Source organism: Ursus americanus, chromosome 8, assembly GCF_024610735.1.
Source record: "Ursus americanus isolate L20-20 chromosome 8, mUrsAme1.1.p, whole genome shotgun sequence".
NCBI lineage: Eukaryota > Metazoa > Chordata > Mammalia > Carnivora > Ursidae > Ursus > Ursus americanus.
This window is the reverse complement of record NC_142134.1, coordinates 55,583,135-55,596,270: the sequence shown is the minus strand read 5'-3', so window position 1 is coordinate 55,596,270 and position 13,136 is coordinate 55,583,135. Positions and strand designations below refer to the sequence as shown.

Genomic DNA, 13,136 nt, shown 5'->3' with positions numbered 1-13,136 from the left:
TAGATTAAGGAAGAAGAGTATGTGGCTTGAAATTCAAGTTGGGTATACAGAAGCTTGCATACCCATTCTCTCTCTACCTTAGATGATATCCACTGTAAGTTGATCTCAGCTCAAGTAGAGACTTATTTTCATGGCCAAGAAGACAGTTGAGAATCTCTCGTTAGGTAGGTTTCCCCTATCAACTTAAAAATCTGGAAAGCTATCACTCTCAAATCTTTACTCTGCATTTCTGTGGCATTTACTACACTGTAAAACTGATTCTGGACAGAGAAATGGTAGATGACGGAATTTGGGGTAAAGGTTTTGGGAGGAAACTAAATGCAAAATTGCTTTGTTTTTCATCAACAAAGATGTAGTGAGAAAACAAATACAACAGGTTCAAACTTTTTTTTTTTTTTAAAGATTTTATGTATTTATTTGACAGAGATAGAGACAGCCAGCGAGAGAGGGAACACAAGCAGGGGGAGTGGGAGAGGAAGAAGCAAGCTCCCAGCGGATGAGCCTGATGTGGGGCTCGATCCTGGAATGCCGGGATCACGCCCTGAGCTGAAGGCAGATGCTTAACGGCTGAGCCACCCAGGCGCCCCTAACAGGTTCAAACCTTTAAAAGTATTAAGCAATGCAAGTTTTTCATGTATTTGTATTCTTTTAGAAAAGAAGAAATTCATTAATTTATAGAGATTAAATTAGCTAAGAATTGTTTTCACAGACTTAGGCAAGACATGAGACAAGAAAAATCCAAAAGGTGAACAAAGTCAATGATTGTAGAAACAAAGAATAGACCATAATTTAAGGAGATCATCTAATGATTAAATTATATGCTCCTAGACTAAACAGAGATTTCTCAGATTGGTTGAAGGGAAGCATTGGTTGCTTATGAAATTTTGCCCTAGGTTCTGAGACTGTTGATTAACATGTTATATAATCTTTTCTAAATACTTCCAATTGCATTATCTATTATTCTCAGTTTGGGTTCTTTTAATGTTGAGCAGAAATTTAAAGAAATGTTCTATATCAACCTGCAGATAGAATTATTTAAGTGTTATGATTTTTCTTGTCTTTTTTAGTTATCTGGAACCTTAATAGTCAAAGTACGATTCATGGACCAACAGCACCACCATCACCTTGTATGCAAATTAAACTTGGAGAAGCACTATGCTAAGGGTGTTTTCCAAATTTTATTCTTTAGATCCTTTAAAATTTCCTTTAAAGCATTTATTTCTTTATGAGAACTGTATAACATTTAAGCATTTTTATTGTATGGTAACATATATATATTCTTAGTCACCCAAAATAATGTCTTACATAGAGCTTAATAGCCTACAAGATAATGACATAAACATAAGTTGTACTTCTCAATTTTCACCTCCCTCCAAAAACAGGTTTTCATATTTCTAATTAACAAGTTGAAGAAAACCAGTAAAGCCTTGAAGGAGATCACCAATTTTGGAAGCTGAGCATCTGGCTGCCTCCTGATAGATAAGTTCTGCCCTATGATAAGTGAGCTGAGCCAGATTACTATTCAGAAGCAGAACCCTATAGGTATTAATGCTTTGGTTTCAATTTACTTGTCAACCACAGTTTTATTTTTTTTATTTTTTTATTTTTTTTAACAAACTCAGTACCAATCTTACACAATATTTTCCCAAATTATTAACTGCACCACTACTAATTAAAATTTACTACTTTGATCTGCACAAATTATGTATCATTAGTTTTGACAGGCAGGTTTGAACATTGGTCCCATGTGGGTTTACTCCGAGAAATTTCTAATTGCATAATTATTTACATGGGTATCATACCCTGAGAATACCAAATCACCCCAAGGGTTCAAACACAGCCTCATACCCCAACACACACACACACACACACACACACACACACTCACACACATGATAGACTTCAGTTTAAAACCAAATTATATGTGTAACTGATGCACATTTTAAGGCACCAATATACTACGTAAGTGTATTCTAAAAAGTAGGATTAATTTCTTGACACTTCCATATTTAACCAATAAGCATTCCCAATTTAAATGTACAGAGAAAATATAAACGGAAAAACTGATAGAGAAATATTTCAGATTTTCAACATATTTTATCAATGAAAACATTAATAAAAATAAATTTGCTGACTACATCTTTGATTTTAAGCAGAAATATAACGAACTTTCTGTATTAACCTTTGGGTATAACACTTTTATTTTCATGATTTTTTTCTGGTCTTTTATAGTTGTCTACCATCTTGATACCAAAAATATGATAAAACTTTTACATTCATTATCTAATTTAATGTACACATGAATGTTAATATGCCATATCGTGGCTATCTTCAAAATATATTCTTTTTTTAAATTTAAATTCCAATTAGTTAACATACAGTGTAATATTAGTTTCAGGTGTAAAATTCAGTGATTCAACACCTCCATACAACACCCAGTGCTCATCACAAGGGCACTCCCTAATCCCTCTATTTAACCCATCCCCCCACCTACCTCCCTTCTGATAACCATCAGTTGTTCTCTATAGTTCAGAGTCTGTTTCTTGATTTGCCTCTCTTTTTTTCTTTTTCCCTCTACTCCTTTGTTTTGTTTCTTAAATTCCACATATACATGAAATCAGATGATACCTATCTTTCTCTGACTGACAGATTTTGCTTACCGTAATACTCTCTAGCTCCATTCACGTTGTTGCAAATGGCAAAATATATTCTTAATTCAGTCATTTTCTGTACACCTCCTGTCATGACACTGGCCCAAGCAGTTCTAACCTCTCACCTAGACTACCTTCATAACCCTGTACATGTCTCCAGCTAAAACTAGCTCAACTCTCTTGAGTCCTAATTGCCTTAGCGCCTGAAGCCACTCTCCTCAGTGTTTTTTTTTTTTTCATTTAAATTGAATTAGGCTAAAATTCTGCTCAAAAGATTTTAAAGGTTTCCCAACACACTTAAAATTCAAATTATTCACCATAGTTTAGGGTGTATAAATTTTAATAAAGAGTATTCCACAATTTGCACCATTTGTCTTGTTTGCTTGGTCCAAATCTACCATCTTTCTATTCTTTAAATATTCCAAGTTTTGTCTAAACTTTGAGCATTTCCACTTGCTGATTTTTCTGGCTTAAATATACTCCAAGACAGTCTCCTATATTTTGTTCCAGTTTCCAGTCAAATGTCATTTTTTTCAGAAAGGCCTTATCCAACTACTCTAAAATGCTCCCCATCAATCTTAATCCCTTTGCTTTATTTTTCTTGAGAGCATCCCTGAAATACTTACTGAAATTGTATTGTATATTTATTTCAGTATATTGCAATTTTCTCACTTTCTAAAATGTAAGTCCATGAGTGTAAGGATTTGCCTCCTTTGTTCATTGCTATATCTTTCAGTTGCTAAAAGCTTTGCTGTGTATATATTATGTGCAATGCTCTCAATTCTGCTGTTGCATACAAATTGTATGATTTTGGATTTATTGAATGTTCAAAAAGAGTCATTTATATGAGCCATTCAACCGAATTTGTTTATCCACAAAGGGGAATTAAAATATCCTCTTTCTAAACTCAATTAAGAGAATTAAATGAGAGGGATTACAGTTTCCTTCTGATAAACTTGATTCTGAGAATTAAATTAGATAAAATAGTTCTTCTCCCATTCCCTAGAAAATAGTTGGAACTCAATTAATGTCTTTTTCCTCCCTGGTCGACTAGAAAACTCAGTATTAGAGGTCACATTCTTCTTTTCTTTTTCCCTTTCTCTTCCCAACCCCCCCCCCCCCACAACACTTATCCCAGGCACTGAATTGATATTTAATGATCTTGAATTACTGGAAAGAGTTTCAAACTTTACTGGGACTAAAACACAGAGAGTAAACAGCACTGCTGCTAATTACAAGTTATAAATTAGCACTTTGAAAGTCTGTTTTCTTATCTCAAGGCACATGTTTTGATGCTTCTTTCCAAGTGACTGCCTCTTAGGTGTTCAATGAAAAAGGACCTGAAATTAGTGCAGATTCCCTTGAAACTAAATCAGCAGGATATATTTATCAAAGAATTCACTTCGCACGTAGTTCAGGTTTATTCACATGTATAGCTCAATCATTTGGTTAGCCTGAAACTTTAATGGGATCCTAAAGTAATTATAGCACAAAATCAAGTTCTCAGATAACAAACAAGGTGTCAAGTTTACTCTAGGGCTCTCTGACTATTTCATTTTCCAATTAAAAAGTCTGTAACAGCTCCATTAATGATCACATTGTATCTCTGACTCATGTTCTGAAAACCTGGCTTTTAACTTAAAAGGAATATCTTATGATAATTTAGTATCATGTATACAAAGAGATTATTATTTACAGATTTGAAAATCTCAAAAATAAATCTTATCACTGAAATTTATACTAATATTTATCAATATTCTACATCCTATATCATTGCATGGTGATTAAGAATTTTTAAACAAATTAATATTCATTATGTAATTTTTACCTTACTGCAACCCACTGAGCAGGAAGGGATTATCTTCAATGAGAAACCAAGTCAAAACAAGATACAAGATACAAGATACACATTGACAACTGGAAAGCCAAGACTAGAATTCAGGGACCTACATCAGTCCCTTTTTTTCATGATGCAAACTATATTCTACTGACTGCATGGCAGAGGTAAGAGTGATATTTTTGAAACAAAATAGAGGTAGTAAATGGTTCCAGGAATGCCTCTGGATGTTTTATGAAAATGATATAAAATAAGAGGAAAATCATAAGGAGATTACCAGAGAGTATCACAGCAGATCTTGGTAGCTGTGAATATTTTATAGGGAGTGGAATGGGACAGATCTTCCTAGAAGCAAGAGGATTTCAGGGGCATACTCTTGAGTCCCAGGAGTGGAGGTACAGATATTGGAGATGGAGTTGTCTTACTTACATCTTCCTTTTCTCATGAAGAAACTAGAGTATGTTTTCCAGCAGTCAAGATAAATCCATAAAGTTCACATTTGATATTTCAAGGAAGTTCACTCTTTTATCAGTGTAGAGGAAGACATCAGCGTACCTCTTTGCCCACTAGTCTGTGAGCAGTTTGAAGAGTTCTATAAATATTCATTTCCCCTGAAGCTAATGCTACATAGCAGGCATTCAACAAATACTGGTTGAATGAATGAATGCAATGGCTAGTACAAATAAATAGTGGAAAATGAAAAGAGACTGAAAACAAAGCAGAGAAACCTCTGACTTCCCAACTTCCCCCTCTAGATTTTAAAAGGAGAATCATTATTTGTTAAACCCTGGAATCACTCCATTTTCTTCTGCAAGATGTATTTACAAAATAAAGACAGTCTCTGAGTCACACACATAAACATAATGGATTAGTTAATCTAAAGTCCCATTGAGTAGAATTCTCTTCTATTTTTCATAATTCTGAATCGTGACTTCCTTTCAAGGTTGTGAAGGAGAACTTACCATATCCTACTGGTTCCCCACAGCCTGAGTATTCTGTTTGGCAGGCTCACAATCAGGCTTTAATCGAAAGAGAGACAAATAAAGTTTTAAAAATGTGTGAGAACCAAACAATTCTACAGTGTTGCTCCAATTAAGGCTTTATTTTAATGTAGTTCTCTGTAACAGGAAAAGTTCCAGTTAAATTTCATTTATGATCAAGTCAATCCATTTAGACAAAAGCAGTTTCTTTGTCCTTGTTTTGAGAGGTCAGCAAAATATATTCCCAATATTCATTCTAAAATGGCACCTCTAGAATGAAAAAATGCCTTAACCAATTGTTTCTAATGCAACATGCTATTATATTGCACATTCTCTTCTCTTCACACATGACCCGAATAGTATAATGAAGGGCTGATAAAATAAAAATAAAATAGAAATCACCAACATAGAGAAATATTGAAAGTGTACTTTGAACGAAAATTTAGCAAAACATTATACCATTTATGTACAATTTAGAAGTATATCACATATTCTTTATGGTCTCTTGCATAATTAGTAAAATTATATATACTTGGGTGGAGGAGACGCTCAAACACATTAGGATATTAGTTACTTCTTCAATGTGAGGGAAGAGACTAGGATTGTTGTATTTGGAGAGAGATGTAGATCTTCAATACAATCTATAGTGCTTTATTTTTCCAAAAAATTAATTGCAGTCATGTATGCAAAAGATTTACATTTACTGGATGTAGCACAAGAGGTTTCCCTGAGCTTGTTAAATACTCTTTATTTTCTGCTCTTTGATATTGTTCACAATTATTAAAATAACTCAATCAACTAATACAAAAAGATTTTGGTAAGGTGGCATTATAAATTTAGACACCTCCCTGTCCTATTGAATTATTCAGGGCTCTCCAAAGGGAAAGAACCAATGGAATATACGTAACTATTTGGAAGAGATTAATTATGAGGGATTGGGTCATGCTGAGAAGTCCCATAATCTCCCATCTGCAATCTGGAGCACCAGGGAAACCCAAAGGCCCGAGAGTGAGGAGCACTGGTGTCTGAGGGCAGGAGAAGATGGATGTCCCAGCTCAAGTGGAGAGCAACTTTATCCTTCCTCCACCATTTTGTTCTATTCTTGCTTCAGTTTGAGATGATTCCCTCATGTACTGGGGAGGGCAAACTTTTTTACTCAGTCTATTGATTCAAATGCTAATCTTTTCCAGAAACACCCTCACAGACACATCCAGAAATAATGTCTCACCAGCTCTGTGAGCATCCCATTGCACAGTCAAGTTGACATATAAAGTGAACTATCACAGCTATTAACTAATGTTCTTGTGGATAGGTTACAAAATATACAACTAATAATAAAATACTGTCTTAGCAATGTAAACAAGATATGTATATCCTACTCCTACAATACATTGGATATCTGGAAGAAGTTCTGCTAAATAAATGAAAAAAAGAGCATTTTAGTAAAAAATGATAAAAAATTCAGAGGGTTAGTGGGCTTCGGAAGAAGATTCAGGGAAAAAGATTTTTAATATTAAAATTTGGAAGAGCACTAATTTTCTGCTCTGTCAGAAATAAATTTCCTTCTGACAACATTAAAGTGAAGTATATGACTTTATTTGTTTTCTTAATAATATTTAAAAGAACATTTCATTAGTGAAAATATAGGAGGCCTTCTAAAAAGATAAAGGTTCAAGACAAGATCTCATATAAATGAAAAGCATGTTCACAGAATTTAAAATCACAGTGGAAGAGCTTTAGGCTTTAAAGAATTAGTATTTCATTTATTTAAATGGTGTTATTTCAAGTGACTTTTTAAATATTATTAATGGCTACTGTATTTCCACAAACTTTTGTAATAAAAACTATTTCTACAATCAGACAAAATATTTGTTATCTTAAAAGTAAATACTTCTCTCAGATATTTTTCTGAATATTAAATAAGATCAGGTTCATAAAAACTACTTGATAAGAAATATCTATTAAAAACAATAGTGAATAGCAGTAATAATGTTGGACTCTGTGCTTACAGAGAATTGAGTGTAAATCCAAACTCTGCATCTTCCTAAATGGGTTCCTTGGGCTAGAGACTTAATCTCTCTCAACTGCTTTGGAAAATGAGTAAAACAACAGAATCCATCTGATACGGTTTGGTGAAGATTAAATAAGCTCATTTTCTTAGGATAGCACTTGACCCAGCTGAAATGCTTAATACACAGTAACATTAGTTTCTTTCAAATGATATAAAGAGCTATAAAAAAAAAGAACTCCACAAACTATCTAGTTCACCTCAAAAGAAACAAAAATCATTGTAAATTATTCTGTAACATGAAAGGTACCATCAATCATATGAAATCACTAAACCCTGTGATAGATGAAATGGGGATAATTTAAGCCCACTTCAATTTAAGTTTCTATCAACTTTAGATCATTTCCAGTGTAATGTTCCTTTCACTTCTAGTTATCAGATGTGTTCGTTTATACAAGCAATATTTCTTTTAAAGATCTCATGAATGAACACAAACCTTTTGAAGGCAAAGGCTTGTAACATTTGATAATTTTGTAGTCATGTAACAGGAAATTCCCTAAGTGGAAAAGTTACATTATATATACAGCAAATTACTATTTGCCTTGCATAAGACACTTGGAATCTACTTGTATTAAGAAATAGAATATTCCTTCGCATAGATATTTTCCACATGTATGCACACATACACACATTTATAAGTAAGAAATGTCTAGCAGTGTATATTGGATCTGTCACTAATGAACTGCAAGCCGCATTTTGTAATAAGGGGACTAGCTGGGGAGCTAGCATCTTCGTGAAGCAGAGTCACACTTTTTGTTGTAATTTCTGTTGTTTGACTTTTTTCCTTTGCAACGTCATGACCTAAGAAAGCCATTAACTATATATAACTGAAACAAATTTATAAGAAATAATCCAACATGAAATAAATACATTCCATCATTTATTTACTTAATATTATCCTATTTGTCAAAAATGTAGTTTGCAACCCACTAAATTGATATCATAAACCAATATAATCTATCATGTCATATAATAATAATCCTGAGGTCCAGATATGTCATTGTGTTTAACAGGCTCCCAACTAAGAGTGTGCCTTTTCCTTAGAATCCCTTTTGGAATCAGTGGGTAATTCACTTATTTGTTCATTCAATAGACATTTACTGAACACTACTAGCTGCTCAGGTCTAGAAGACATGGATATAGCAGTAAATAAAATGTTGTATTTTCTTTAAAGAGGTTTCCCTTATGTAGCAATAATACCCCTGATTTCTTCATCAAAAACACAATATTACAGCTAATATATGTCAATTATATCCTAACAAATCTGTGGGGGGAAAAAAAGAGACAAAAGGCAAAAAAGAAAGTAAAAGAAAAAAAACTCAGTAGGTGGGTTTTCCCAGGTCTTAGAGGGAAAATAGTGAAAAGAATAAAACCATCCATAATATATTCTTCTGTGGAGAAATAAAAATGAAAGCTTGAATTTTTTCTTCTGGAAAAACAACACCACCACAAACCAGAATATGGTCCATTCTGGAAAAGAAGGAATTGTTAGGCACCTAATTTTTCTCATGTCATGAAATCAGAATTTTTTAAAAAGACTTATTTATTTATTTGAGAGAGAGAGAGAGAGTGTGTGTGTGTGTGAGGGGAGGAGCAGAAGGAAAGACTTTCAAGCAGACTCCTCACTCAGCATGAAGCCTGACTCTGGGCTTAATCTCATGATTTTTTTGGAAGACAAACCAAGAGTCAGATGCTTAACTGACTGAACCACCCAGATTCTCCAAAAACTGTGTTTCTTTTTTCTTTTTTTAATAATGGTGCTATTATATATGTATTATATATATTGATATATTTATATATTGATATATTGATATATATCAAGCCTGTGTAAGGCTTGAACTCACGACCCTGAGATCAAGGACTATTGTGAAATCCAGATTCAGATGCTCAATGGACTGAATCACCCAGGAGGCCCAGAATCAGAATTTTAATAACAACTCCAGGCAGAAGAAGGGTCCATTGAGTGATCTCTTTTGCTTCCTTAGCTGAACCCTGATGTGTGGCTTAATGTTGATCAGTTCATTTGCCTAAAATTGTCAATTTGCTTAATTAGCACTTAGCACAATGACATGCATGCAGTAGGAGTATCAGGCAGCATTAGAATTATATTTGATTATAAACTGTGACTCTGAAAACTGTTCTCAATCTAATATTTACACCATGTAATCATTTTTTTCACAACTTTAACAATTTGGAGGTAACAATGTTAATGTTTAATCTCATTGATTATCATAAAGCCTTTTATAGAAATAATGATGGCGAATACCCAAAGTACTCCTACTACTACCACTTCTATTACTACTGCCACTATTACTTCTACAATTCATTGAGTTCTCACTCTACGCAAGCAACTGAAATGCACAATTTTCATAATCTCATTTTTGGACAAAATAATAAAAATTAGCAAGTAAGTTGTAGAACAACTAATATATAGGTGAAATGACAATAATAGGGAAAACTTTTCAAAGTTACAAAATACTATATTTAAGAATAAGAGTTAATTTGTTAAAAAAATTTACCAGATAATACAGATTGCATCATTTTAATTCATATAATTCCATCAGTTTAATGAAAATTATAAAGATTTGTATTTGATTATCAATGTGGCTGAATCACTGTAGAAGCCAAAAAATACTAACATTAAACAGTGAATGTTCTTCACTAACAGTATAAAAATTTTATAGTTCATTTATTTTCCTTTGGTACGGACGAATAAACCTGTCTTTAATTTAATATTCTACTGTAAAATAGGGGAAATAGCCTAGTTTCTTTAGTAAAGATATCAGAAAAGCATTGTATAATTTTGCAGTATTACTCAGTTTTACTTTGTTCATGTTTAATACTGTTTTTATTCAAATTTTATCTATTGTAGGACTGGAATTGCTTTACATATTGCATAGTCTGAAATAAAATTAGAGGTGATGCCTCTATTTTTTCCTCACCTCATAATATTTGTGTGGCTATCTTTTAATAAGAAACAATTTAGTAAAATTATGTGCCTTGCTAGCTACTGATTATATTCTAAAAAGAAAACAGGAAAGAGGGGGGAATGCAAAAATTCAGTTTTGTTATTATTTCTCCCACTATTTCAAATGCTCAATTCAATTACCAAGGGAAATGAATCCACACAAGTTTATATAAGAATGACATATGGTTTCCTCCCACAGTCACAATTGATTATTGTAAAAAGTATTAAAATACAAGAAAATATAGATTGGCCTATATGTGCTTTTACTAGTTGTTATAAATATATACTGTCTATAGTTCTAAATTAAGATGAAATATTTACCCATTGTTATACATCGCTATTTCTTCTAAACACGTGTATCTTTACATTTCCCATTGCTACAATATTCAATTTCTTTTTTCCTTCTGTATTCTCAGAGAACAGAGATATCACTGTCATTCTTGTTTGTTAGGTTCTTTAGCACAAGAGCGAATTTGCCACAGAGGCAAAAGCAAGAGGGCATAGATAATTGTAACAATTCATAAATTCTTTAACATTGATCCAAGTAGCAGAATCATTACCAAAAAAAAAAAAAAAACCACCCCATGATGACATCTTTTATCTTATGTATCCATCTAAAGTAAACTTGATATGTTTTTTTATAAAAAATATGCACATCTTAGAAAACTACAGTATTTCTTTAAATGACTGAATACACACTTTGGAATAAGTAATGTGTTGAATGAACGCTTGAAAGAAATATCACCATGCATTTCTTAATGCTGTTGTAACAAACTACCACAAACCAAGTGGCTTTTAAAACAACAAAAATTTATTATCTTACATTTCTGAAGGTTTGAAATGTATCACACCAGGCTAAAATCAAGATGTCTGTATATTAACATTCTTTCTAGAGTTTCTGTGGGAGAATCTGTTTCCTTGTCTTTTCCAGCATTTGCAGGCTGCTTGTATTCTTTGCTTCATTGTACCATTCTTCCATCTTTAATTGTGGCAATGACAGTCTTTTTCATACTGCTATTTCTTTGGTTCCCTTTTCTAATTTCTACTTCCACTTGTAAGGACCCTTGTGATTACAATAGGCCCATCTGCATTAATCCAGGATGATTTCTTTATTTTAAAGTCACTGGATTGGCAGCCTTAATTCCGCCTACATCTTTAATTCCCTCATTTGCCGTGCAGCCTAACATTCACAAGTTATTGGAATTAGGACATAGAAATCTTTGGGGGAGTTATTATTCTGCCTACCATATCATGATACCATGTAATTAACTTAAAATGGAAGAGACTCTGTAAGGAAAGGTTTTATATTACGGTAAGAATTTTCTACTGTATCTTAAATAGGAACCAATTAAATAATTTAAGCAGGAGAAGCATCAATAATTTAACTTATCTTTTTAAAAGATCACTTCTGTGCGGTGTACAGAATTAATAGAAGGAATTAAGAGTGGATATCCTGATGAATTGGATGAAAGTTGTGAGAAAAAGAAAAAATTAAAAAAGCATGGATCTTAAATTATTTAAATCAAATTTTGGGTTCCCACTTAATTAGCTGTACGACCTTGTAAATTTCTGTCTCAGTTCCCTCATGGGTAAATTGAGGATAATATGGTACCAGACTCTTAGTTTTTGTTTTTTGTTTTATTTTCTAATAAAACTAAGGCAATGCATGCAAAAAACCTAAAGTGTTAGCACATGAATCATTCAGTAAATATTAAGCTAATAATTATATTGGAGATAGAACTTACTGAATGACTGAATGTGGGTTTAGGACTAATACTAATAATGACTTCCAAGTTCCTGACAATTGAGGCTTTTATTAATAATAAAGACTGGAGTTGGAGCATATATAGCTAAAATACCCATAAGACTTTGCTTTTTCATATGGTGAACACAAGATGCTTGAGAGAAATTCAAGCACAAAAGTTGAGAAAAAGTTGCATGTAACTTCTATTGCTCAAATGCAGGTCTGGATTTGAGAGGAGAATCAATATGTTTCCATGCCAATTCTGACTGTTTTCATATAGAAGATGTTATAGAATGTTGTATGCATCACTATTTTTTGTACTACTCAGAAAGAAAAAATAAAAATTGCCAATAGAAAATGACATACAATCAACTTACAGATGAAATACTTTTTAAAATGTTAAAATATTAAAGAAATGTACGGAGTCAATAGAATAAAGTTTATTATTTTTGACATTTATGAGGAGATGAAATCATCTAGGTAAGCAGAGTAGAGTGAAGAGTGAAGGCTTTGGGAAGATATGACAGATAGCAGTAGTGATTGAGAAATAAGAGATGAAGAAATACAAATTTGGGTATAGTCAATACCTCTCTGAAGTCACTGTCAGTGGGAGGGAACTGGAAGAAGGCATGGTGTCTAACAACCCTCTTTTGCTTTCTTTTTTTGAAGATGGGAACAATCAGCACATGTTTGAATACTAAAGACTGATTACAAAGACCAGGAGAGAGGAAGAAGCTAGTTATATAAAAGAATGAGAAATGAGAAATTGAACAATATCCCATAGAAAGCAAGTTGTATGGAAAGAAGTGGCTGGGTTCCAGGATACATGCGGTGTAATTTTCCCTGGCAGAGAGAGAACTCTGGCACTGTAACAGGAAGGAAGGAGAG

The 13,136-nt window shown here is 33.0% G+C and overlaps 1 long non-coding RNA gene across 4 annotated transcripts in view; it reads right to left on the bottom strand.

Moving 5' to 3' along the window:
• Nucleotides 1–13,136, bottom strand: part of LOC123804288 (uncharacterized) — a 127,780-nt gene that overhangs the window by 78,697 nt on the left and 35,947 nt on the right. For all 4 annotated transcript variants that reach the window (XR_015725531.1, XR_006783132.2, XR_015725530.1 and 1 more), the window contains exon 3: nt 5,451–5,507. This is a non-coding gene — a long non-coding RNA (uncharacterized LOC123804288). The remainder of the gene's footprint in view (nt 1–5,450; nt 5,508–13,136) is intronic.